The following is a 25079-nucleotide window of genomic DNA, read 5'->3' as shown; positions in this document are numbered from 1 at the left end:
GAGAGGGAGAAGCAGGCTTCTGGCTGAACAGGGAGCCCAATGTAGGGCTGGATCCCAGGATCCCAGGACCCGGGGAATATGACCTGAGCTGGAGGCAGATGCCCCAAAATTGAGCCACCCAGACATTCTGTTTTTGTTTTATTCAGTTTTTTATATATGCTGAATCTCAGACCTATCTCAGATACATGTTTTGCAAATATTTTCTTCAGTCTGTGGCTTCCCTGTTTACTTCCTTAACAGTATCTTTTGATGAGATGTTTTTAATTTTGGTAAAATTAAATTTTTCAATTTTTAAGAGGTTATTATTTTCTGTAACCTAAGAAACATATTCCTACCCCTAGTCTTCCATTTTTTTTTTCCCCAACACAATTAATGGTTTTAACTTTTATGTTTAGGTCCAGGAGACATCTTGAATTAATTTTGGAGTATAAAGTGAGTTAAAATAATTTTTTTTAATGTGAATAACCTGTTCCATTTGATGAAAAACATTTCTTCTTTACATTGGATTATTTCAACATCTTTGTTAAAAATTGACTGACCACATAAACTTGAATGTATTTCTGGGCTCATTGTTCTGTCATTGACCTAACTGCTGACCTTTATCCCAATATGACTCTGTCTTGATTATAAATTTATATATATATATATATATATATATATATACACATATATATATAAGATATAAATATATATATATTTTATATTTGTTGTGTCTTTTCAGGATTGCTTTGGATATTCAAGGTTATTTGCATTTCCATATAAATTTTAAAATCTAGATGTTAATTTCTTTTTAAAAACGTCTGCTGGCATTAAGATTGAAATGGAGAGAAATCTGAAGATCAAGTTAGGGCTATTTAACATTTTAACAATATTGGATTTTCCAATTAATTGACTTGATGCATTTTTCCATTTATTTAGGTCTTTTAAAATTTATCTCAGCATATTTTCCACTTTTCAGTATAAAGTTCTTGTTTAGCTTTTGTTAAAATTTATCCTAAATATTTTACTTTTATATTATTTTAAACCAATGGAATTCATTTTCTAAAAATTCATTTCCAATTATTTGCTGCTGGTACGTAAAGATGTAATTCATTTTGGTATATTAATATATATCCCATAATCTTACTAAAGTAACTTCTGAGCTCAATAATTATTTTATAGACTCCATAGAATTTTCTAGAATCTATGTCCTCTGCAAATAGGGACAGTTTTACTTCTTTCTTTCCAAATGCTATGTCATTATTTATTTGTTCTTGCTTTACTGCAGTAGCATCTCTAGTTTAATGTTGAATAGAAGTGGTCAAGGTGGGCATCATTACCAGTCTTAGGGGGAAAATGTTCAAAATTTTACCATTAAGCTTGATGTTAGCTATAGGTTTCCTTTGGTAGATTTGTTTTATCAGGTTGAGGAATATCCTTCTATTTCTGGTTTTCTGTAAATTGTTATTATGGATAGATGCTGACTCTTGTCAAATAGTTTATCTGTATCTATTCAGGTAATCATATGGGCTTTCTCTCTCTCTCTCTCTCTTTTTTTTTTAATATGATGAATTACATTGATTGATCTTCTTTAATGTTAAACCAACCTGGCACTCCTTAGGTAAACATTACTTGGTCATGATTCACTATTCTTTTAATATAATGTTGGACCTTATTTGCTAACATTTTATTAAGGAAATATATATGTATATTCATGAAGGATACTGGTCTGTAACATTTTTTTGGTAATACCTATGTGAAATTTTGGTATTTGGGTTATATTAGCTTCACAAAATAATCTGGGCAGTGTTACCTTCTTCTACATTTTTTGAAAAAGTTTGTATAAGATTGATGTTATTTCTTATATGTTTGATATAACGTGTGAGTGAAACCATCTGGGCTAGAATTTTGTGTGCCAGAAAGTTTTTTAAAATGATGAATTCAATTTCTTTATAGTTATAGGATTATTCAAACTTTCTCTTGTATCTTATGTCCACTTGGGTAATTAGTCTTTGCCAAGAAATTTGAAGGAATTTATCCATTTTATCTGGTTCATTAACTACCATTGTCATAAAATTATTTCTATTCTTTTATTATCATTTTAATGCCTGTAGGACCTATAGCAATATGCTTTTTTTATTCAGATATTGGTAACTTGTATTCTCTCTCTCTCTTTTTGGTCTTGATTTGTCTAGCTGTTAGCTTGATCTTTAAAAAAAAACACACAAATTTTAGCTTTGTTATTCTATTCTTTGTCAGTTTCCTTTTTATTGATTTCTGCTCTTTTAAGTTTTAAAATACACTACTGAATAGATTTCCACAAAAGCTATCAATATTCATTCCTAACAACAATCTACGAGAGTGTGCGATTCTCTCTTACCTGCTTCAATTTAGGATATTTATCAACATATAACATTTAAATAATTGGATTGGTTAAGACTGATAGTTCATTGCTTTAATTTTTTCCTCCAATTAGTCTTACCACATGTTTATTGGCTATTTATTTTTCCTTTTCTGTGAGCTGTTTACTCATTTCCCATTTTTAATTGGGCTATATTGATTTTTTTTTCTTGGGTTGGTAATTTTTATATACCTCTACATTAATTCATTGTTGTGAATTATTATTGCATTCTTTACATCAATAGCATGCAATTTAATTTTTTTGTGGCATCTTTTATCACACTATAGTTTTTTAATACGGACAATTTTTCTTTTTCTATGAGCTTGGGTTTTTTTTTTTAAGATTCCACATATAAGTGAGATCATAAAGTATTTGTCTTTCTCTAACTCACTTCACTTAGTATAATTCCCTCAAGATCCATCCCTGTTATCACAAACAGTAGGATTTCCTCATTTGTTATGGCTGGATAATATTCCACTATGTACGTATATACGCAATGGAATATGTATGTGTGTGTTCATATATACACAATGGAATATATCACAACTTCTTTATCCATTCATCCATTGATGAACATTAGATTGTTTCTATGTCTTGGCTATTGTAAATAATGCTGCTATAAACATGAAGATGAAGATATGTTTTTAACAATGCTTTTATTTCCTTTAAGTATGCTCCCAGAAATGGAATTGCAAATTTAAAGGGAACACATTCACACAATATCATCCTTACTTCTGACACCAATTGTGTTTGGGGTTCCCCAAAGCCACCCTCAGTTACAATAAGAAAAACTCACAGAGTTTATGGAATGCTATTATACTCATGATTACAATTTACAACAGAGAAAAGAAACAGATTAAAATCAGCCACGTAAAGAGACGCATAGGACAGAGTCCAGGAAGGGTCCAAACATACGGCTTCCAGTTGCTCTTTCTCAGTGTAGTGATAAAAAGTGTTAACTTCTCCCAGCTACAATGTGAAGATACACATGAAATATTTCAGCCAAGGAAGCTCACAGAACCTCAGTGTCCAGAGTTTTTATTGGGACTAATCACATACTCCTCATATGCCTGATCTTTAGTCTCCAGTCCTCCTAGAGGCCACCATGCGGCCTGAAGGCCCCAACATAAATTACATTGTTACACTGTTTGGTGGTCAAAGCTGCCAGGCAAAAAATGACACTCCTTCAGGACATTCCAGGGGCCTAGAGATCACCTCTCACTAGCCAAGGGCAAAGGCCAGATCTCTCTTTGGGTAATGCTAATTCTTCACTACACAGTATTCCATACTGGTTCTTTGAGTACACAGAGCAGCTAAGCTCCAGGTCCCCAGGATAGTGACTTTTTGATTATATTCTCTTTATTGCCTTCTTTCATTTCTCAACACATGTACATTCTTCACTCTCATATTGGTGTTTCCTGCAATCATTCTCCGAATAAAGTAAGCACACTTGAATCATTATCTCATGGTCTTCTTTTGGGAAACCACACAGGGGCAAAATGTTAAAAAAAAAAAAAAAAAAAAAAAAGAATACAAAAAGATCAAGAACTGAATTTTGTTCCAAGACAATGATTTGGCTTAGCTTTTTTTTTTTTTTTTAAGATTTTATTTATTTGACTGAGAGAGAGAGAGATCACAAGTAGGCAGAGCAGCAGGCAGAGAGAGAGGGGGAAGCAGGCTCCCTGCTGAGGAGAGAGCCCCATATGGAGCTCGATCCCAGGACCCTGAGATCATGACCTAAACACCTGCTTTCATTCTTATTTCAATTATCCTTCTCTTTGTCTTGAGGGTCAATGATCATACAGTTCTCTGCTAGTACAGACAGTTTACTTCTGTCAGCCATTAAGACTTAGATGAAATCATAAAGGGGGATACGGTATCCCAACAGAAAAAGAAAGGAAAAAGTCTACCCATCTCAGCTTCCAGGAGTTTGTGGGAAGGAGAAGAGGGTAAGAGCAGAACAGATGAGTGAGACAAGCAGGTGCCATCACACACAGCCACATACTATGTAAGAGAGAAGGGGAGGCCTCCAGAGGAGGCCTCTACCCACTCCCTTTTTCATGATTAGGCTTATAAATCAATGGTTCTGAAATCTGTGCATCAAAATCAGAACCAGCTGGGAGAAAAATCAGACTGATGAATCTGTTGCCTCTGGGAGTGGGGTCTCAGAATCCGTGTATCTCTCGGTAGCTGCTTGGTTGAGTCTAGTGTAGCCTGTTGTGGTTTGAAAAGCAATGGATGGATGACCTGTCAACTCCCACACCACACCACCTCACCTCAGCTGACTAAAATTCTGAACTTAAGTGGTATTTGTTGTTATTCTTCACAATGTATTTCCTGAAAAGAGCTTCCATTGTCACATAGATGTTGATCCCATTGAAGGCTCGGGGTTCTACAGTCTTCCTGTGCTTAGGAAAATACTTTTCATTCAAGTAGCAAATGGATTGTGAACATTTGTAAAGAATTCTGACATCCTCCCACTCTTCTTACCTCTTCCTTCTACCTGCATATCCTCAGGGTTGAAAGGAAGAAGAGCAGCCATTGTGCGTCTAAATGGGCTCCCATTTGTACAGTCACAAAACTGTGCGCTTAAGCCTGAGTTTTCACATCAAGCAAATTAGGGGTAATTTTTTGCTTTATAAAAATTATTCTTTGTTGTACAAAAGGATTCAATGCAGGTTTTCTTTTAATATCCAATTTCTTAGTGCATTTCAAATATAATTCAGTTTCAACAATTCAGTTGACTTTTTTTTTTTTTAATACATTGATTGTGTAAAACCAGGTATGCCTTGGTTCCTTGTTATTGGTTTTTGTGTCTTTGAAGTTTGAGAATTAAATTCTATAAATTCATAGTAGACAGTGGAAGATCTGGTTATGGTTTATAGAAATGGAATCCCCCAATGAGTTGTTCAGATGAAAAAAAAAAAAACACAAGAAAAAAACAAATCACAAGCTACCCTGAGGTTCTATAATCTATACTCATTTTCTACTTTTGATAATGTCAGGTTTTTTAAGCTGATACCATCATTAAAACTTTGCAAGACAATAGCTATATAACTAATATTCCATCCTGAATTTCTGGAATCATCATCTCAAACAGAAACTCACTTTGTTTTGTTTTTTACAGTTGCATCTAGATTTTTTAAGATTTTATTTATTTATTTATTTGTCAGAGAGAGAGAGAGAGCACAAGCGGGCAGAGTGGCAGACAGAGGCAGAGGAAGAAGCAGGCTCCCTGTTGAGCAAAGAGCCCGGTGTGGGACTCAATCCCAGAACTCTGGGATCATGACCTGAGCTGAAGGCAGACGCTTAACCAGCTAAGCCACCCAAGCATCCTGCATCTAGATATTTTTAAAAAATTTAGTTTATTGAAACATAATTGACATACAATGCTACATTGGTTTTTGGTGTACAATATATTCATTCATCAACTCTGTAGACTATGCAGAGTTCACAACCAGTGTAGCTACCACCTGTCACCATACAAGGCTATTAGAATATCACTGACTATATTCCCTATGCTCTCTTTCAACCCCATGATGTATTCATTCCATAACTAACGTATTCAATCACTCCCCTTCATCCATCTTGCTCATTCCCCAAAACCCCTTCTTTCTGGCAATCACTGGTTTATTCTCCATACTTATGGGTTTGTTTCTGCTTTATTGGTTTATTTGCTCATTTTTTTGTTTTGTTTTGTTTTTAGATTCCACATGTAAGTGAAACACACAGTATTTGTCTTTCTTTGTTTGATTTATTTCACTTAACATAATACCCTCTAGGTCCATCCATGTTGTTGCAAATGGCAAGATTGCATCCTTTTTATGGCTGGGTAACATTCCATTATGTGTGGAATATTATGTGTGGAATATAACATGAAATATTGCCATATCTTCTTTTTTAAAAAAAAGATTTTATTTTTTGGGGGGTGGGGGGAGAGAGCATGAGCAGGAGAGGAGCAAAGGGAGAGGGAGAAGCAGATTCCCCTCTGAGCAGGGAGTCTGATGTGGGGCTCCATTCCAGGACCCTGGAATCATGACCTGAGCTGAAGGCAGATGTTTAACCAACTGAGACACCCAGGCTCCCTTGTCATATCTTTTTTACCCATTCACTTATTGACAGACACTTCAGTTGTTTCCAGATCTTGGTCATTGTAAATTATGCTCCAATAAACATGGGGGTGCATACATCTTTTTGAATTAGCGTTTTTGTTTTTGTTTGGGTAAATACCCAGTAGTGGAATTATTGTGTCTTTCTTTGTTTCTTTTTTAAATGTTAAATAAATTTTGTTACACAAAGTTCATCACATACTTGGATATTTCTCTACACCCCCCCCCTTTGTACACAATTCTTGCTCTCCACAGAATGTCTGCTTCTGAGCTTCTCATATGGTGATATCAGGCAAGCACTAAAATCCTGATTTTAACAGTTCAGTAGTAAAAATGCCTCAGTGATTTAAGTTGAAAGCAGTACATTGTCCTTGTGCTCAGTTATCAGGAACATATAAGTATCTTTTTATTCAAAAGTACAGAATAAATTATCTGCAGGCATGGACAATGACAGCAGTAAACTATTATATGTTGTCAACTGTAACTGATGGCTACAGTGATTTCCTTAAACATCAGCCATCCTTTTCTTCAGTCATTTCCTTCAACACTCTTCTCTGAAATTATTAGTGAGGAGCTCTGCCTTGAGCTTCCGCTCATAGTTCATTAGTAATGGCTCAGCACTATTCTAGGAATTAGAACATACCACTGCCAATAATACCTTCCATTCCACCCATTCTGCCCATTCCAGAGTCCTTCTCTTCTTTGGAAATTCAAGACAACTTCTGCTTTAGTTAATAGAGAGGCCACTTCAGCAGTATCGAAGAAAGCAGTTCTTAGAACTTATTTGGATCAACGATTCCTTTTTCCATTATATTCATGAAATCTTCAAGCATAACATTTTAACCAACTCCTGAGGAAGTTCACATAATTTTCTCAACTCTGTGATCCTTCAACAGTCTGCATTCTTAGCAATTGTCACTGCAGGAATTTTCAGTGTTCATCTAATAATTTCTATACCAAGTTTTTGATCTCCACTAGCTGGAGTTATTGAGCCCAAGGCTGGAATACACACTGAAGCAGGGAACAACTGCTTCCCAGAACAATGCCTTTCTTCAGTAGCAGCTCATGTGACATCTGTGACCCTCTTTCTTTTCATTCACATCAATACCACTTGTCCCACCAATTTTCAGCTCAGCTACTCTAAGAGTTTGCCAGATGTTCATTCAGTTTTTCCTTTTCATATTCACTAGTTGTGACATCTGACTGCTCAGTGATTTCTTGAATATATTTTTCAATTTGAGCCTTGTCATCTTTTCAAGAGCATGGCATCATCTCTGGTCACAAAGACCTCTCCAAATTTTCTTAAGTCACGAAGCTGAACATCTGTAAGATTAGTCAATCCTTTTCTAAACACTGCACCACCAGTAGCAGTAGCCATGTCTTTAAGCTGGTTCTTTCTTTTGTTGCCAGAACCTGGAGCTGTGACTGCTATAATCTGAAGACCTATTTTTAGCCAATAGGCTAAATACAAAGCCAGCGTCCTTAGAGCTTCTTCATCAACATCTTTAGCAGTTTTGACTAAAGTCTTACACTGAGCATAGGTAATTTCAAAAGCAGGTAAAATGGATAGGACACTAGAAATTTTCTTTTCACTCAGGAGAACATAGGTATCTTGGAATTGTATTAATAAAGTATGGAGAAATATAACCTCCATCACCATCAATCTTTAATAATTTCTAATTCATCATTTAGTGTCTTTATATCCTTTACTGTGATGATACCCTCTCTTCCAGTCATTTTCATTGCTTCAGAAATGATGTTGCCAATTTCTTAGTCTCCACTTGCAGAAATCATAGCAACCTGAGTAATTTCTTCAGGGATTGTCACAGTTTTAGACTACTTCTTAGGTTCAACAACTGCAGCATCAACAGCTACCATTTCCACAGAACAGCTCCTTTGTTAGTCTTCTTGAAGCCTTCCTTGGCAATAGAGCATGTAGAGTATAGTAGCAGTAGTGGTGCCATCCCCAGCCTCTTCATTTGTATTATTGGCAAAATCTTGAACAAGTTTAACACCAATATTTTTATATTTATCTTTTAGATCAGTGAACTTAACTTAAAAATAGTCATACCATCTTTTGTTACTTTGAGACTTTCCCAATTCTGTTGAATAATCACTTTTCTTCCCTTTGGTCCCATAGTAATGGCTATAGCAGGCTAAGAGGCTAAAAGGTCTGCACTTTGATGCATCAAAGCTCAGATTGTGGCAAGAGCCCAAGTGAGTTAACAGGCCTAATTTGGCAAAAGACTATGGGTAATCAAAGCATTTCTGTAGGGTAGCAGCAGGGTGTGCTGGTGGTGAGACAGGCAGTTGGAGGTGAGTAAGGCATAGAATACATGGTATATATGGCCAGGATTATATGGTATTTCTATTTTTAATTATTTGAGGTACTCCCATATTGTTTTCCATAGTGGTTGAACCAATTTACATTCCCACCAGCAGTGCATGAGGATTCCTCTCTCTATACATCCTCACCAACACTTGTTACTCCTTTTAGATACTAGTCATTCTGACAGGTGTAAGGTGATACCTCATTCTAGTTTTGATTTGCATTTCCCTAATGATTAGTGATGTAGAGTATCTTTTCATATGTCCATTGGCCATCTATATGACTTCTTTGGACAAGTGTCCATTTAGTTCCTCTGTTCATTTTTAGTCAGATTATTTGTGTGTGGGTTTTTTTTTCTTTTGATGTTGAGTTTGAAAAGTTCTTTATACATTTTGGATATTAACCCCTAACCAGATATATCACTTGCAAGTGTCTTTTCCCACTCTGTAGGTTGCTTTTTTGTCCCATTGATGGTTTTCTTTACTGTGCAGTACCTTTTTATTTTGGCATACTCCCAATAGTTTATTTTTGCCAGACAGAAACTCTTTACCCCCTAAATAGTAATTCCCTATTCCTTCCTCTCCCCAGCCCAAATAACCTCTATTATACTTATTATACTTCCTATCTCTGTAAATTTATCTATTCTAGTTATCTCATATAAGTGAAATATATTTTCACTTTTGTATCTGACTTTAAGGCTGAGTAATATTCCACTTATGTATATACATTGTTTTTCCATGATGGACATTTGAGTTTTTCCATCTTTTGACTACTGTGCATAATGTTGATATAAACATTGGTATACAATTATCTGCTTGAATTCCTGCCTTCAATTCTTTGGGGTATACACCTGGAAGTAGAATTGATGTACCACGTAGTTAATCTATGTTTAACACAGCCAAGATCATTTGAATTGTCTTGTAGCCATTAAAGAAATTAAATTCATAAAAAAATTACTTAAAAATTTCCAGGCCCAAATAATTTCAGTAAAGAATCCTACAAAATACTAAATGAAGAATTAACACCCGTTTTGTATAATCTCTACCAGAAAATAGAAGACAGAGCAATTCTCAATTCATTTTATGAGACTAATACCAAAACCAAACAAAGGCAGTACAAAAAAAGGGAAAAGTTTATGTCACTATCTCTCATGAACTTAGATGCAAAATTATTCAACAAAATGTTAGCAAACTGATTTTAAGTATGTATAGGAAGAATTATGCACCATGATAAAATAGGATTTATTCTACACGTGCAAATCTGGTCCAACATTCAAAAACAAATCAATGATATCAATTTATCATATCATATAATACTATCAATTGGTGCAGAGAAGGCACTTGGCATAATCTAACACCTATTAATTATGAAAACTTTAAGCAAGTTAGAAATAGAGAAGAATTATCTCAACTTGAAAAAAAAAATTTGCAAAACCTTACTGCTAATAACATACCTAAAGGTGGAAGACTGCATGCTTTCCCTCTAACAATGGGAAGAAAACAAGGATTCTGTTCTTACCACTCTTGTCCAATAGAGTGCTGGAAGTTCTAGCTACTGAAATAAGACAAGAACAACAGCAAAAAAAAAAGTCACAAAGATTGGAAAGGAAGAAATAAAACAATAAAACTGGCCCTCTTTAAGTAACATGATTGTTTATATAGAAAATTCCTAGACCACAGAAAAAAATTGCTGGAGCTGATTCAGGAATTCATCAAAGTTGCAGGATATAAAATCAATGCAGAAAAGTCAGTTTTATTTCTAAGCTCTAACAATGAAGTGAAAGAAAGAAAACCAAGGAATCCATCCCATTTGCAATTATACAAAAGTCGATAAGATACCTAGGAATAAACCTAACCAAAGAAGTAAAGGATCTATACTTTGAAAACTGTAGAACACTTATGAAAGAAATTGAGGAACACAAAGAAATGGAAAAACATGCCATGTTCACGGACGGGAAGAATAAATAATTATTAAACATGTCTATGCTACCCAAAGCCATCTACACATTCAATTCAATCCCTATCAAAATACCATCAACATTTTTCACAGAACACAAATAAGATATATATGCCGAAAATTGCAAAATACTAGTGAAAGAAATCAATTAAGACCTAAATACAAGAATAGATATACTGTGTCCATGGATTAGAAGATTAAACATAGAAAAGTTGTCAGCTTTTCCCTCAAATTGATCTACAGACTTAATGCAATTCCTATCAAAATCATACCAAGATGTTTGTAAATATAGAAAGTCCAACCTAAAATGTATATGGAAAAGCACAAGACATAAAAGGGCTAAAATGATCTTTTAAAAAGAAGAATAAGGTGAAAGGAATCACTCTACTTGATATTAGAGCTTACTATAGTTTGTTATAGCTACAGTAATTAAGACAGTTTGGTATTGGTAAAGGGATAGACACATAAATCAATGGGACTAAATAGAAAACACAGGAAAAGGCATGCACAAATATGCCAACTGATTTTTCATAAATGTGCAAAAGCAACTCAATGGAGGAAAGATAGCTTTTTCAACAAATGATGCTACAACAACTTGGTATCCATAGGCCAAAAAAATTAACCTCTCATCTATACACATCACACCTTATAGAATAATTAACTCAAAATGGACACAAGCTTAAATAAAAAATGTAAAACTATAAAATTCACTTTAAAAATTGGAGAAAAATCTTAAGCATTTAGGGCTAGGGAAAAATCCTTAGGCTTGATACCAAGAACAAGATCCATAAAATGAAAGATTGATTAGTCAAATCTTATTTAATTGGAAATTTTTGCTCCACAAAAGTTCATGTGAAGAGGTTGAAAACACAAGGTGGAGACTGGGACAAAATATTTGCAAGCCATATATCTGGAGAAGGACTTTTTCTGAAACATATAAAGAACTCTTAGAAGAATGAAGATAGCAAGTGGCATAATATTAGATCCCAGAACTTATCCTCTCATTCAAATACCAATTTAACAACTACACATGCACAAAAAAAGCTTATGAGAGCTCCAAAATTCAGGTCAGTGTTTACAGCACATCAGTGGAGCACAGAAATGAGAAAAGAGTCATTGGAAAAGTTAAGAAAATAGTTTCACTTTACTTGCACAATCTTTCCCCCAAGCCAACACAGTGCAGTGTCAAGAGCAATCCCTTTAGCCAATGAGTTCTCTTGTAGGGGAAAGAAAGAGAAAGCCCACTCATAGACTCCAGCACTGGGTCCGCTCACGGTCCCCACCAATTGGTCTGCCCACAATCTATGGGTCGGCTCATTGATAAAGGGCTTTTCTTGACAAAGCAAGGTTATAAAGACTTAAGAGGTGATTGCTTCTTCAAATACTCAGAAACCAATGCAAGGTTATAAGAATCATAATGAATTGGGGAAACATGACACCACTAAAGCTCCAGCAACCAACTCTAAATAAATGAAGATCTAAGAAATGTCTGAAAAAGAATTCAAAATAATCACCTTAAAGAGCTACAAGATAACACCAATAAACAACTAAATGAAATAAGGGAACAATATATGGACAAAATAAATACTCCAACAAAAACATAGAAACCATAAAATAAAGGAACCAAACAAATTCTGAAACTGAAGAATACAATGACTAAATTGAAATAACTTTTAAAACATTTTGACAAAAGACTTCACCAAGCAGAAGAAATAATCAGTGAATGTAAAGACAAGTCATTTGAGATTATCCAGTCCAAAGAAAAAAATAAGGAAAAAGAGCATGAAAAGAGTGGAGAAAGCCTGTGATACTTGTGAAAACATAAGTAAACCAAAATACATTATGTGAACACCAGGAAAAGAGAAAAAAAGTGAGGACAGCATGTTTATTTAAAGTAATAATGACTAAAAACTTCCCAAACCTGTGGAGGGAAATAACCAGATTCATGAAGTCTGAATAACTTAAAAAATATTGACTCTAAAGGTGTCTACACCAAGACACATTATACTTAAATTGTTAGAAGTCAAATTTAAAGGTAGAATATTTAAAGCAACAAAAGAAAAGCAATTTGTCATGTACAAAGGAACCCCCATAATACTATTATAAATGAATTCCCCAGAACAAGTCTGTAAACTGGGGAAAAAGTGGGATAATAAATGCAAAGTTCTGAAGGTGTGTGTGGGACGGGGGCAGCCAACCAGGAATGTTATACCCAGCACAACTGTACTCTAAAAAGTGAAGAAGGAGGATTTAAGATGATGAAGTTATAGGTAGGGGAACCCTATGCTTGTGTTGTCCCTTAAACACAGCTAGATAAATATCAAATCATTCTTAATACCCAAGAAATCAGTCTGAGGACTGGAGAATATACTGTACAACTAGAGGGGGAAAAAGAGGCCACATCAAAGATAGGAGGTGTGGATGCATGATTTGGAGGAGAAAAGAATCATGGGAGGGGAGAGATCCCTGATCACAGAAAGGAGAGAGAGAGAGAGAACAGTGCACAGGGGATTGCACAAGAAAACTTCCCCAAAACCAATGGCTGGGAAAATGAAAGAGGTTGATTATTGTCAGTTTTTACAACCAGGGGAGTTTCAAGACTGAAGTTTTAGAGCCTGCACTGTGCCTGAGTGGAAGCTGGCATAAACAGTGATGCTCCTATGGAGGAGGGCAGAGGCCCAGAAGTGGACAGGATGCTCCGAATATCCCCTCAGTCAAACATGGAAAGACAGTTCCCCTTCTGGGAGCGCATTTGGAAGAGGTAACACTACCTCTTAGGGGACAAAAGAACTGGCATGTGCTATTATGCTGCCTTGTTCATTAGCATAGGAAAAGAGACACCTGCTGAGGGCAGCCAACCTGGATGCCAGCTTTTTTTTTTTTTTTTTTTTTTAACCAAAGAGGTTAAAGATCTGTATTCTGTAAACTGTAGAACACTTATGAAAAAAATTGAGGAACACAAAGAAATGGAAAAACACGCCATGCTCGTGGATTGGAAGAACAAATATTGTTAACATGTCTGTGCTACCCAAAGCAATCTATACATTCAAAGAATTCTTTTCAAAATACCATTAACATTTTTCACAGAGCTGGAACAATGAACCCTAAAATTTGTATAGAATCAGATAAGACCCCAAAGAGCCAAAGGAATGCTTAATAAGTAAACCAAAGCTGGTGGCATCACAATTGCAGATTTCAAGCTGTATTACAAAGCTGTAATCATCAAGACAATATGGTACTGGTACAAGAAAAGACACATAGATGAACGGAACAGAACAGAGAACCCAGAGATAGGCCCACAACTCTATGGTCAACTAATCTTTGATAAAGCAGGAAAGACTATCCACTGGAAAAAAGTCAGTCTCTTCAACAAATCTTGTTGGGAAAACTGGACAACCACATGCAGAAAAATGAAACTGGACCACTTTCTTATACCTTACACAAAAATAAGCTCAAAATGGATGAAAGACCTAAATGTGAGAAAGAAAACTATTAAAATCCTAAAGGATAACACAGGCAGCAACCTCTTTGACCTCAGTTGCAGCAACTGCTTGCTAGACACATCTCCAAAGGAAAGAGAAACAAAAGCAAAAATTAACTATTGGGACTTCATCAAAATGCAAAGCTTTTGCACAGCACAGGAAACAGTCAACATAACTAAAAGGCAACCCAGAGAATGGGAGAAGAGATTTGGAAATGACATATCTTATAAGGGGTTAGTCTAAAACCTTATGAACTTATTAAAATCAACACTCCAGATACAAATACTCCAGCTAAAAAATGGGCTGAAGATGTGAATGGACAATTTTCCAAAGTTATTCAGATGCTACCAGATGCATGAAAAGATTCTCAACACCACCCATCATCAGGGAAATACAAATTAAAACTATGATGAGACAGTGCATCACACCTTGCAGAATAACACAGTAAACAACAGATGTTGGTGAGGATATAGAGAGGGAAACCATTGTACACTGTTGGTGGGAATGCAAACTTGGGCAGCTACTCTGGAAAACACTATGTAGGTTCTTAAGGAAGTTTAAAATAGAACTATTTTATGATCTAACAATTGCAATACTAGGTATTACCCAAAGGATAAAACATACAGATTCACAGGGCACATGCACTCTGACATTTATAGCAGCATTATCAAAAATAGCCGAATTATGGAAAGAATACATTTGTCTGATGAATGGATTAAGAAGATGTGACCATATGTATATATATATATATGATGGAATATTATTCAGCCACCAAAAAATGTAATCTTGCCATCTGCAAGGATGTGGATGGAACTAGAGTGTATTATGCTAATCAAGTCAGTCAGAGAAAGAAAAATACCACATGCTTTTACTCTTGTGAGATTTGAGAAAGAAAACAGATGAATATAGAGGAAGAAAAAAAAGAGGGAGGCAAACTGTAAGGGACTCTTAATGATTGTGTAGAAACAGGGTTGATGGAGGAAAGGTAAGCAGGGGATGGTTTAAATGGGTGGTGGATATTAAGGAGGGCACTTGCTGTGATGAGCACTAGGTATTATATGTAAGTGATGAATCACTAAATTCTACTTCTGAGACTGATATTGCACTATAAGTTAATTAGCTACAAATTAAATGAAAACTTGAAACAAATAAATAAATAATAAAAAATTAAAATGGAGGAGAGAAAAAGTCTTTCCCAGATCAATAAAACTGATAGAATTCATCACTAGGTAAGCTGAAATAAAAGAATGCTAAAAACATGATGAAAGCATAAATTTCACAGGTAAAGATAAATATATACAAAAATATAAAGTAATATGATAATAATGGTGCATAAGTAACTTTAAATCTTTGTATGAAAGTTAAAAGACAAAAGCGTTAAGAATAACTAGAACCACAAAAAATTATAAATGGATATACAATGAAAAATAAGTAAATTCTAATATAAATAAAATAAAGAAGGGGTTAGTAAAAGTGTAGTTTTTAATACAGTTGAATATGCATTGTTATTAGCTTAAATAGACTGGTAAAATAAGAAATCTTATTCACTCTTCATGGCAATTAAAACAGAAAAACCTAGGGAAATTAAAAAAATAAAGAGAAAAGAATCAAAGTATGTTACTACAAAACATATACACACAAAACAAAAACACACAAAAATCTACAAAAATGACAAATCACAAAGACAGCAAGAAAAAAATAAAGGAACAACAGACTATAAAACAGACCCTCCCCCCGCCAAGTGAATAAAATGACAGTAGTCTTTACCTATAAATAATTATGTTAAGTGTAAATGGATTAAACTCACCAATCAAAAGATATAGAGTGACTGAATGGATAAAAAACAAAACCCAACTATATGCTGTTTATAAGAGATTTGTCTTAGATTTGAGGACATACATAGGTTGAAAGTGAAGTAATAGAAAATGATATTCTGTGCAAATGATAGCCAAAAGAGAGCAAGAGTGTCTATACTTATATGAGATAGAAAAAGACTTAATGGGGGTACCTGGGTGGCTCAGTGGGTTCAGCCTCTGCCTTCACCTTGGGTCATGATCCCAGTGTCTTGGGATCGAGCCCCACATCGGGCTCTCTGCTCAGTGGGGAGTCTGCTTCTCCTCTCTCTCTGCCTGCCTCTCTGCTTACTTGTGATCTCTGTCTGTCACATAAATAAATAAAATCTTAAAAAAAAAAAAAAGGCTCTATGTAAAAAACTGTCATAAGAGACAAGGATGTTCCTTACATAATGATACAAGGATAAATTCTACAGGATTTTATAACAATTATAAGTATAAATGCAGCCAAAATCAGAGTACTTTAAATATATAAATTAAATATTGGCAGATCTGAAGGAATAATTAGACAACAATATAACAATGTTAGGAAATTTTAGTCTCCCACTTTCAATAATGGATAGGTCATCCAGACAGAAAATTAATAAGAAAACAGCCAACTTGGACAAACTATAGATTAAATGAACCTAACATCCATATCAAAATATTCTTCCCAAGCACACACAGGACATTCTCCAGGGTAGGTCACCTGGGCCATAAAAAAGTCTTAACAAATTTAAGAAAATTGTGATCACTCTAAGTACAGTTTCTAAACACAATGGAATAAAAGTAGAAATCAGGGGTGCCTGGGTGGCTCAGTGGGTTAAGCCGCTGCCTTCGGCTCAGGTCATGATCTCAGGGTCCTGGGATCAAGTCCCGCATCGGGCTCTCTGCTCAGTGGGGAGCCTACTTCCTCCTCTCTCTCTCTCTCTCTCTCTCTCTGCCTGCCTCTCTGCCTACTTGTGATCTCTGTCTGTCAAATAAAATAAATAAAATCTTTAAAAAAAAAGTAGAAATCAATAACAAAAACAGAAAAAAAAGAAAAGTCATCTTTACATGGAAATTAAATAGCACATTATTGAGCAATCATTGGGTCAAAGAGGAACTCAAAAGGGAATTTTAAAAATATGTCAGAGAAGGAGGCAAGATGGCCGAAGAGGAAAGGACCTCATTTCATCTCGTCCCTTGAATTTAGCTAGGTATATATCAAATCATCTGATCACCTATGAATTCAAACTGAGATGTAAGAAAAGAATTACTAGAATTCCACAAAGAAAATTGACCACTAGGGGCTTCAGAGAAATTAATCTGATGGGATATATCAGAAGGTAAATGGTGGGGTAAAGGAGCCTCCATAAGCTAGCTGATTACCAGAAAGTGATACAGTTCCAGAATGCAAAATCAGAACTTTTAGTAGTCTACTCCAGTAAGGACGGTCCCTGCCTGAAAGGCACTCAGGTGGCAAAGTGGGGAAGAATCCTTGGTGCGACAGCGTGATCTCAGGATCCCTGGGGTCACAGAAGGAATGGGGGTGCTTGAGCCAGCAGGGTTCTCAAGTGTTGGAGCAGGAAACTGGCTATGATCAGCAAGCCTGGGAGTGGGCTCTGAGCTCAGTTTGCCATAAACTGCAAACTGTGGCAGAATGGTGTGGTGGGGGGGACCTGCAAGGGGGAGAAATGAGACAACTGTCCACCTTCCCCCAAGAAGGGCAAGGTGGGTGCATGCAGGATCAGGTGACCACTCTCCCTGCAGGGGCCTTGCAAGCGACTGACCCCTAGTGACCCTCCTCCCTCCCCTGGAAGGATTGGTGTAGGTGCACACCACAGGAGTCTGCAGAGTTTGGTGCATGCGAAAGTGAAGACTCATTTTCCCTGAGGATTTACTAAAGAGAAGGGACTGCAATCTTTTAGCTCCTGGGCTGGAGATCCTGTGGGCCATTTTATTTTCATCCTTTAAAGTGGAGCAGAACCCTTCAGGGAACAAAGCCACATAAAACAACCAGAAGCAGCTTACAATGAGCCCAGTCCCCTGGCAGGCGACATTGCAACTGGTCCAGGCAAACACACCTGAGAATCAGTGCAACAGACTCCTTTCCCAGAAGACCAGCTAGAATATCAGGTAAATACCAAATTTATGGATCACACAAAACTGCAAAACCCCAAGGCTAGGCTAGGGGGAAATAGTATATAGAATTTGAGGGTTTTTCTCATGATTCTGTCATTTTTCAGGTCATATTTTCCTTTTTTTTTCTTTTTTTCCTTTTCAAACTGTTTCTTATTTTATCAAATCTGTTTTTAAGTCTTTTTTTAACTTTTATTTTTACATTTATATTTTATAGATATATTCTTCATTTTTTGCTTCCTTTCACATGTTTTTTGTTTGTTTGTTTATATGTAAGTTATGCTTTCTTTACAATTTTGGGATTTCGTGTCTTCTAACAAAAAGACCAAAATACACCCAGGATCAAGTGGATCACTCTGTTTTGTCCACCCAGAGGATTATATTCTCTCCCTTTTCCTTGTTTTTTTTTTTTTTTCCTTTTTTCTTATTTGGTTTCTGATGTTTTTGGATTCATCTAGTGTGTATTTTGCTTGGGTTGTAGTGGATATTTTTTATTTTGTTCTCTCATTCATTCATTCTTCTCTGGACAAAATAACTAGAAGGAGGAATTCACAACAAAAGAAAGAACCTGAGGTAATACTCTGCCACAGATCTAACTGATATAGATGTAAGTAAAATGTCAGAGCTGAAATTCAGGATAATGATTATGAAGTTACTAGCTCAGGTTGAGAAAAGCATAACAGACATTAGAGAATCTCTTTATAGAAGTAAAATCTAATAAGGTTGAAATTTAAAATGCTTTACTGAGATGCAGTCTAAAATGGATGCTCTAGGGGCACCTGGGTGGCTCAGAGGTTTAAGCCTCTGCCTTCAGCTCAGGTCATGATCTCAGGGTCCTGGGATCAAGCCCCACATCAGGCTCTCTGCCTGGCAGGGAGCCTGCTTCCCCTTCTCTCTCTGCCTGCCTTTCTGCCTACTTGTGATCCCTCTCCCTGTGTCAAATAAATACATATAATCTTTAAAAGATAAAAAAATAATAAAATAAAATGGATGCTCTAAAAGCTAGGGTAATGAAGCAGAAGAGAGTCAATGACATAGAAGACAAGATTCTGGAAAGGAAGGAAGCTAAGGAAAAGAAAGAAATACAACTAATAGACCATGAAAGAGGGCTTCAAGAAATCAGCAACACCATTAAATGACACAATATTAGAACTATTGGGGTCCCAGAGGAAGAAGAAAGAGAGAGAGGGACAGAAGATATATTTGAGCAAATCATAGTTGAGAACTTCCCTAATGTTGGGAAAGAAACAGGCATTCAAGTCCAAGAAATAGAGAGAACCCCCCCTCAAAATCAATAAAAATAAACCAACACCCTAACATATGATAGTGAAGCTTACAAAACCCAGAGATAAAGAGAAAATCCTGAAAGCAGCTCAAGACAAGGACTCGTTAACCTATAGTGATAGGAACATTAGACTGGCAACAGACCCATCCACTAGAGACCTGGCAGGCCAGAAAGAAGTGGCATGATATATTCAGGGTAATAAATCAGAAAACATGTAGCTAAGAATATTTTATCCCACGGGGTGCCTGGGTGGCTCAGTGGGTTAAAGCCTCTGCCTTCGGCTCAGGTCATGATCCCAGGGTCCTGGGATCGAGCCCCGCATCGGGCTCTCTGCTCATCAGGGAGCCTGCTTCCTCCTCTCTCTCTGCCTGCTTCTCTGTGATCTCTGTCTGTCAAAAAAATAAAAAATAAAAAATCTTAAAAAAAAAAAAAAGAATATTTTATCCCACAAGGCTCTTATTCAGAATGGAAGTAGATATAAAGAGCTTCCAGGACAAACAGAAACTAAAAGAATTTGTGATCACTAATTCAGCCCTGCAAGAAATATTAAAAGGGATCCTAAAAGCAAAGAGAACCCAAAAGTAACATAGATCATAAAGAAACAGAGACAATCTACAGAAACAGGGACTTTACAGGTAATACAAAAATACCTCAGACAAATGAAAATGAGAACATAACAAACTCAAACTTATACAACAAAAGCAGCACAAAGATGGAAATTTATTGCAATGAATGCCTACATTAAAAAAGAAGAAAGATCTCAAACAACCCAACTTTATACCTCACTGAACTAGGAAAAGAACAAATTAAGCCCAAAGTTAGCAGAAGGAAGAAAATAACAAAGGTTAAAACAAAAATAAATGTAATAGAAAAAAATCAACAAAGCTAAGAATTGGTTTTTGAAAAGACAAACAACATTGATAAACCCTTAGCTAGACTAAGAAAAAAGACTCACAAAAGTAAAGTCAGAGGTGAGACAGGAGATGTTTCAGTGGAGCCACAAAAATAGAAAAGATCATAAAGGACCATTATGAGCAACTATATGGCAATGAAGTGGACAACATAGTAGAAATGTATTAATTCCTAGAAATATACATCCTATCGAGAGGGAATCATGAAGAAACAGAAAGCCTGAACAGACCAATAATAAATAAAGAGATTGAATCACTAATCAGAAATTTCCCAACAAAGAAAATGCCAGGACCAAATAACTTCACAGGTCAACCCTACCAAACATTTAAGGAAGAATCACCAGTCCTTTTAAAATTCTTCCAAAAATAGAGAAGAGAACACTTCCAAATTCGTTTTATGAGGACAGTGTCACCTTGATATCAAGGTCAGGCAAAGACATCACAAGAAAAGAAAACTACAGGCCAGTATCTCTGATGAAAATGATGCAAAAATCCTTAAGAAAATATTAGCAAACTAAATTAAATATCGTATTGAAAAGATCATATATGATCAAGTGGATTTGTCCCTGGAATGCAAGAGTGATGCAACATATAGGAATCAACCAATCTGATACACCACATGAGCAGCATGAAGAATAAAAATCACATGATTATCTGTGGAAAAGCATTTGACAAAATTCAACACCCTCTAATGATGAAAACTCTCAACAAATTAGATACAGAAGGACATACCTCAACATGATAAAGACCATATATGAAAAGCTCACAGTTAACACCATATCTAACCGTGAAAAACTGAAAGGTTTCCCTCTAAGATCTGTAACAAGATAAAGATGCCCACTCTTAATACTTCCACTTATCATAGTGCTGGAAGTTCTAGCGAGAGTTATTAGGTGAGAAAAAGAAATAAAAGGCATTCATATCAGAACGGAAGAAGTAAAATTGTGTCTGTTTGTAGATGACATGATCTTATATGTAGAAAACCCTAAAGATCCCCCCTTCCCCTAAAATACTGCTAGAACTAATAAACGCATTTAGTAATGTTTCACAGTACAAAATCAATACACAAAAATGAGTTATACTTCTAGATACTAATAACCATTCAAAAAGAAAATTAAGAAAATTATCCCATTTATAACAGCAGGAAATACTTAGAAATAAACTTAGCAAAGTAGGTTAAAGATTTTTAAATAGAAAAGTATAAAATACTGATGTAAGCAATTGAAGTAGACACAAATAAATGTGTTCACATGTTCAAAATTGGAAGAATTTATATTGTTAAAATGTCTATACTACCCAAAGAAACTACAGATTCAATGCAGCCTTTATCAAAATTCCAATAGCACTCTTTATAGAAAAGAAAAAAAAAACAGTCCTAAAATCCATAAGAAACCACAAAGAATCCTGACTAGCCAAAGAAATTTGGGTAAGAAGAACAAAGCTGGGGAACCTGGGTGGCTCAGTTGGATAAGCGACTGCCTTCAGCTTGGGTCATGATCCCAGGGTCCTGGGATTGAGTCTCACATCAGGCTCCCTGCTCTGTGGGGAGTCTGCTTCTCCCTCTACCTGCTACTCCCCCTGCTTGTGCGCACTCTCTCTCTCTCTGTCAAATAAATAAAATCTTAGGGGCACCTGGGTGACTCAGTGAGTTAAAGCCTCTGTCTTCAGCTCAGGTCATGATCCCAGGGTCCTGGGATCGAGCCCTGCATCTGCTCAGCGGAGAGCCTTCTTCCCCCTCTCTCTCTGCCTACTTGTGATCTCTGTCTGTCAAATAAATAAATAAAATCTTTTAAATAAACAAATAAATAAATAAAATCTTAAAAAACAAAGAAGAAGAATAAAGCCAGAGACATCATATTCCTGACTTCAAAATATATTACAAAGCTACAGTAATCAAAATAATATGGTATTGACATAAAAACGGATATATAGGCCAACAGAACAGAATAGAGAGACAAGAAATAGCCCCATATATATGGTCAACCAATCTTTGACAAAGGTGCCAAGAATACACAATAGGGGAAGAAAAGTTTCTCAAATAAATGGTGTTGAGAAAACTGGATATTCAAAAATCAAAAAATGAAGCTGGATTCTTTTCTTTCTTTTTTTTTTTTTTAAGATTTTATTTATTTATTTGCGAGAGAATGAGTGAGAGAGAGCATGAGAGAGGAGAAGGTCAGAAAGAGAAGCAGACTCCCCAAGGAGCTGGGACCCTGATGTGGCGCTCAATCCCGGAAGTCCGGGATCATGACCTGAGCCGAAGGCAGTCACTCAACCAACTGAACCACCCAGGCACCCATGGACCCTTTTCTTATACCATACGCAAAATTTAACTCAAAAGGATTAAAAATTGGGGGTACTTTGGTGACTAAGTTGGTTAAGCTTCCAACTCTTGATTTTGGCTCAGGTCCTGGGGTTAAGCTCAGTGCTCATCTCAACACTCAGCAGAGTGTGTGTGTGTGTGTGTGTGTGTGTGTGTGTATGCTTGTCCTTTCCCTCTGACCTGCCCCCCCCCCTTGTGCTCATTCTGTCTCTCAAATAAATAAGTAAAATCTTTTTTTTAAAAAAGAGATAAAAAATTTAAACATAAGGCCCAAACCCATCAAACTCCTAAAAGAAAACATAGGGGATAAGTTTCTTGACAGTGGTCTTGGCAATGATTTCTTAGATGCAGTAGCAAAAGCAAAAACAGACAATAAGACTGTATCAAACTAAAGATCTGCACAATAAAGGAAATAATCAACAAAATGAAAGGACAACCTACAGAATGGGGGACATATTTGCAAAATATATTTCTGTAAAGGGTAAATATCCAAAATATAAGGAACTCCTACAACTCAATAGCAAAACAGCAGCAACAACAAACAGGCCTATTAAATATGGTCATAGGAATTGAACAGACATTCTCAAAAGAAGGCATATAAGGTGTTTAACCTCATTAATCATCAAGGAAATACAAATCAAGGTTGCAAAAAGATATCATCTCACACCTGTTAGGATAATTATTATTAAAAAGAAAAAAAATAGAAAACATTGGCCAGGATGTGGAGAAAATGGAATACTTGTGCACTGTTGGTGGGAATATAAACTGGAGCAGCCACTATGGAAAACAGTGTGGTGGGTCTTAAAAAACCCTAAAAATAAGATTGCCACATTGAACCAATCATCTCACTTCTGGGTATATATCCAGGGGAACTGAAATCAGGATCTTGAAGAAAGAATTGTTTGCACTCCCACATTCATTGAAGCATTTTTCTCAATAGCCAGCACACTGAAGCAACCTAAATATCCACAGATGGAATGGATAAACATGTGAGATATAGTACACACACACACACACACACACACACATATATATATGTATATATACATATATGTATATAAATACAATGGCTTTTATATACATACATTTATAGGTATGTAGGTTATATATGTATATAGAGACAGATGTATATATGTGTTGTCTGTGTGTGTGTGTGTACACACATAATCGAATATTATTCAGTCTTAAAGAAGGAAACTCTGGCATTTATGACAACATGGATGAACCTGAAAACCATTATGCTGAATGAAATAAGCCAGACACAGAATAAAAAATACACCTGCTATCACTCACTGAGTCAAACTCATAGAAGTGGAGACTGTAATGGTAGTTGTTAGGGTATGATGGAAGAGGGAAATAGGGAGGTCAAAGGGTATAAAGTCTCACTTCTGCAAGATGAGTAACTCCTAGAGATGTACTGTATAGCATATCACATATAGTTAACAATACTGCATTTTATACTTAAAATTTTGCTGAGAGGATAGATTTGATGTTAAGTGTTTATATTGCACATGATAAAAGTAATAAAGAACACATCAAAAAATGGGCAGAACACATGAACAGACACTTCTCCAATGAAGACATACAAATGGCTAACAGACACATGAAAAAATGTTAATCATCACTGGCCATCAGGGAGATTCAAATCAAAACCACATTGAGATACCACCTTACACCAGTTAGAATGGCCAAAATTGACAAGACAGTAAACAATAAGTGTTGCAGAGGATGTGGAGAAAGGGGAACCCTCTTAAACTGTTGGTGGGAATGCAAGTTTGTGCAGCCAATTTGGAAAACAGTGTGGAGAGTCCTTAAGAAATGAAAAATAGAGCTACCCTATGACTCTGCAATTGCACTACTGGGTATTTACCCCAAAGATGCAGATGTAGTGAAAAGAAGGGCCATCTGTAACCCAGTGAACATAACTGTCGCCAAACTGTGGAAAGAGCCAAGATGTCCTTCAACAGATGAATGGTAAAAAAGATATGGTCCATATATACAATGGAATATTATGCCACCATCAGAAAGGATGGATACCCAACTTTTGTATAAGCATGGACGGGACTGGAGGAGATTATGTTGAGGGAAATTAAGAGAAAGTCAATTATCATATGGCTTCACTTACTTGTGGAGCATAAGGAATAACATGGAGGACATTAGAAGAAGGAAAGGAAACGTGAATTGGGGGAAATCAGGGGGGGGGAGTTGAAGCATGAGAGACTATGGACTCTGAGCAACAAACAGGGTTTTGGAGGGGAGTGGGGAGGATGGTGGTGGGTATTAAGGAAGGCACATTGTGCGTGGAGCACTGGTTGTGGTGCATAAACAATAAATCTTGCAACACTGAAAAA

Source organism: Mustela nivalis (genome assembly GCF_964662115.1).
Source record: "Mustela nivalis genome assembly, chromosome: 1".
Lineage (NCBI taxonomy): Eukaryota > Metazoa > Chordata > Mammalia > Carnivora > Mustelidae > Mustela > Mustela nivalis.
The sequence above is the reverse complement of the archived record's forward strand: the minus strand, read 5'-3'. Positions refer to the sequence as shown.